Source organism: Echinops telfairi, unplaced genomic scaffold (genome assembly GCF_000313985.2).
Source record: "Echinops telfairi isolate 266 unplaced genomic scaffold, ASM31398v2 ScPeMD7_655;HRSCAF=1070, whole genome shotgun sequence".
NCBI lineage: Eukaryota > Metazoa > Chordata > Mammalia > Afrosoricida > Tenrecidae > Echinops > Echinops telfairi.
Genome location: NW_022104553.1, coordinates 16,719,962 through 16,724,159, shown reverse-complemented (window position 1 = coordinate 16,724,159; position 4,198 = coordinate 16,719,962).

Sequence of the window (4,198 nt, the reverse complement as noted above, 5' to 3'; positions counted from 1 at the left end):
TGTGGGGTGGGGGGGAAGGCACCGGTGGGGACTGGATGCTCTTTGGGATTGAGGGTGTGGGGTGGGCTAGCAGACGCGGCTTGTACAGAGCAGAGATAAATAAATCTTATCAACAGGGTGGCCGGAGTCCTTACTTGCAGCCCAGGGGGCCTGAGGACCAGGTGCTGCAGAACAGAACGGTGGACGCCAACCTGTTCTGGGGTGTCCTCAGCCTGCAGCCGCTGCGCAACCCTCCCCATCCAAAAGCTTTGGTGGAGGGCGCCTCCATGCCAGGCTGTGCAGTGAGAGTTGGGGGTCTGGAGGTGAACAAGACCATGCGTTCTTATGAAGGTGCCTGCATTCCTTACCCTCCCTAGTGTCATCCCTAATTAATCTCCCAGCTGGCCTGCGGGGCGGATGGGGGGTGTCCCTGAGGAAGCACAGGGTGGAGGTGGGGGTGCACCACTGGGCTCCATGCCCTTCTTCAAGACTCATAAAACTCTCTGAAGTTTCCCATTGTGGCCCCTCCCTGGCAAGCTCCCCTCGTTCACAATACACCCCCACCCCTTCGAATCAGAATTGAGTGGGGAGCTCCTCAAAACGTTAGTTGCTTTCCAGTGGATTCCGACTCCCGGGGAGTGTGTGTGCAGCGAGGAACTGCGCGGTGGGCTTGTCCACGGCCCTTTCAGAAACCTTGCTTATGATCCGCTCTCGGCGTGGGTTTGAACCACTAACCCAGCAATTCATGCTGCTTCAGCCACGTGTCACCGGGACTCAGAATCACCAGGTCACGAGAATCATTGTCAGGTGCTGCCAAAGAGTGGGTTCTGACCCAGTGAGACCCCTTCCCGCCCCTGGTGCCAAAGAAACAAACACTGCTCTGCCCTGCGCCATCCTCCCAATTGTTCCTAGGAGTTGCAGCCGCCGGGCCAATCCAATCCTATTCAAGGGAACCCTTTAAAACGTGACGCTTGAGATGAGCCAGCTCCAGGGGAGCAAAGATTTGGGGAGGTGGGAGGGGCTGCCTCGATACGTCTGGTTGGACCTACCCACCAGAGGACCTCAAGCTAGTGTGGCCACTAAGTTCTAAAGGCTTGAGAGCCAGTGTGAAGCAAGCCTGATGCTCAGAGACCCCGTGGGCTGGAGCCTCAGTATAGGGGGCGGAGATGGGGAGGGGCGGCTAGGAGGATCTCCCAGGAAGGAAAGCTGACACCTGAAAGGCAGCGACATCCCAGGGGCTTGCCAGGTGACAGGGACCAGGAATTCCAGGTGGAAGGGTGGGAGTGTCTGTCCAGCCACCCTGGAGGATTTCACACAATCAGTAAGGCAGGCAGATGCTCAGGTGGCACAGTTAAGCAAGCGCTGTGAGCCCACAGGTGGGTGCTTCAAGCCCACCAGGTGTTCTGTGGGAGACAGGTGGCAGTCCGCTTCCCTAAGGACTTCAGCCTTGGATAGTCTATGATGCAGTTGACTCCACTCCATAGGATCACTGTGGTCAGAATAGTGAATTGAAGGCAGTGCCTTTACCCTTTGTTCAAGGGCAAGTACCAGCACCCACGACCAGCTGCACCCCATCAGAACAAGATGAGGTGACCAGCTTCCCTGAAGATCACAGCCTAGAAAACCCTACGGGTCAGTTCCGCTCCGACCTATAGAGTCACTCTGAGTCAGAATCCTCCACTTGAAGGCAAAGGGTATGTGTTAGGATGGGTTGACTAGAGAAACAAATCCAGAGACACTCGTATGTATAACAAAGAACTTTATATAAAGAGTGATTGTACATTAAGAAAACAGCCCAGTCCGATCAAGTCCATAAGTCCGATATTAGCCCCTATGTCCAATACCAGTCTATAAATTCCTCTTCAGACTCACAAAACACATGCAGTGAAGCTGAGTGCAGGAAGATCACAAGCCAGTGGATGGGAAATCTTGTGGATCCAGTGGTGGTGGAAGCCTGTCAGCACGGGTGTGGGTCTCCACGTGGCTCCTCCAGCTCCAGGGCTCTGGCTGCATCCGAGTAGCTCCACGTGGCTTGTCATCAGGAATGTCAAGCAGAGAGTGTATCTGGGCTCCAGTGAGCTATTTATCTCTGTAGTGCCTCCAAATGACGCCATCAAGTTGTGACCTGATTTGCAGGCTGAACTCCACCCCTTCACTCTTAATAGTCTCAAATTGACACCAGATTATGTAACTGCCACCGGGTATGTAATGCGGCTGGAGGCTGGGGTATGTGTCCATCATGAGTCTGAAGAGGCTGGGCCCTGGAAAAACCTCCAATTCCAAATTGAGGTGCTTGGATGGTTTCAGGTCCGGTCTCTGGTGTTGGAAATCAGTTCTCATCCAGTGATGTGTTTCGCCCAGTCCACCAAACCGAAAACTAAACTCACTGCCATCGAGTCAATGCTGACTTATAGTGACCCCATGGGACAGGGCACAACTGCCCCTGTGAGTTTCTGAGACTCTTAACTGTAGTAAACAAAAGAAAGCCCCAGCTTTCCCCCATGCAGCAGCTGGTAGTTCCAAACTGCTGGCTTTGCAATTAGCAGCCCAACACAGTCCACACATGAATTAACTAAATTAATGAAATCATTGATGAATTAATTGAAGCACTTAGGAAAATCAGAAAATCAGACGGATTTTCCACAGTACAAATGAAAATTCCAGAAAAAAATATTAAGAGCTAGCACGCTTGTATGCATTCCTCCACTGGCCTCTTTCGAGTTACCCCAGTTCACGGCAGTACACACCACTCTTTGTGGAATCCTAGCACCGACCTGAGATGCAAGCTGCCCTATTCCACTCCACTTGCACCACTATTTCCCCTTCAGCCTGGGCCACCTCACCCCAATTTATATTGTCAGGTCCCATGGGCATTCATGTTTGCAATCACTTGGCAGAGCAACAAGGAACGGTGAGTTGGCGATGAGGTTGGGACCTGTCCTTGAAGGTTCTAAGTAAGCGTAGTATGACTAATTGAGAAGGCAAGGTCCTGTTAGGTAGCTAGCTAAGGGACAGGGGGTTGTCCCTCCCATATCTGCAAAGGCCTCCATGGAGGAGGTTGGAAGGAAATCAGGCAACCTTTAGACACCTAAGAAAAACCAAATTGAGCATACTTGTACTCAAGCCCCCCAGCCAGGTGGGGGGTGCACCTGGGCAGGCCAAACTAGGCCAAGGCTCATGAGATCACCCAGGTGAGCCTAACAGCCAATGGGGGTCAACCAACCCCATCTACCATGTTTTCCCCCAGCCAGGGGGTGGGCTAGAATAAAGGCATGAAGCTCGCTCTGGGACACTCTTATCCTGCTCCGGCTCAGAGGAAGGTAGAGGGGGAAGGTCTCCCTACCCCTTGCAGGGGCTTATGTGCCCGCTCCGGGCCCACAGCCTCCTAGCACACATGTCCTCCGCCTGTAGGGTTCTTGGGCTCCTGGCCTTCTAGGATCCCCCACTCCCCACCCCACCCCAAGATCCGCACGCATGGGTGCTCTTTTCCACGTGGTTGTTCAGGCCCAGTTGGGAACCCCTTTGAGACTGTAAAACCTGAAACTTGTCCTGTCCTTCATCAAAACCCACTTGGGTTACAAAATGGGTTTGGGCGTGAATTCTTTCATCGTGTGAAGCTAAGAACTGAGGTATCACCAACTCCCCAAACTTTACAGTCCAAGGGTTAATGGGCTGGCAGGGCTGCTGCCCAGCTGAGAGAGGACTGTTGGCTTGCTCTACAAGGACAGTCGCCATGGAAAGAAGTGTTGATAGCACAGGTGGTTAGCGGGCTCAACAGTGGGAGATGGATGCAGGATTAGGCATGTGGACGGTGGACTGGACGTCCGTCACTCAGTGTAGATGAAGCTCTCCCCATCTGAATGTTTCTAACACAGTTTATATTACTCTTTGTTCTATTTTTAACATACAAAGAGGAAACAGCGCAGCAGCCTGGCCTGGGTGGCAGGACTAACAAAGTAGAAGCAGGGAGGCATTCTGGAGTTAATGCTGGTCATCTTGAGGACCAGCTGACTATGAATGATTGACATACCTGGGCAGTTACATCATCTCCTGTCAACTTGTGAAGGGGTGGAGGCAGGTTGCAGTTTGGTGACGTCACTTGGAGGCACTACAGAGATAAATAGCTCACTGGAGCCCAGATACACTCTCTGCTTGACATTCCCGATGACAAGCCACGTGGAGCTACTCAGATGCAGCCAGAGCCCTGGAGCTGGGGGAG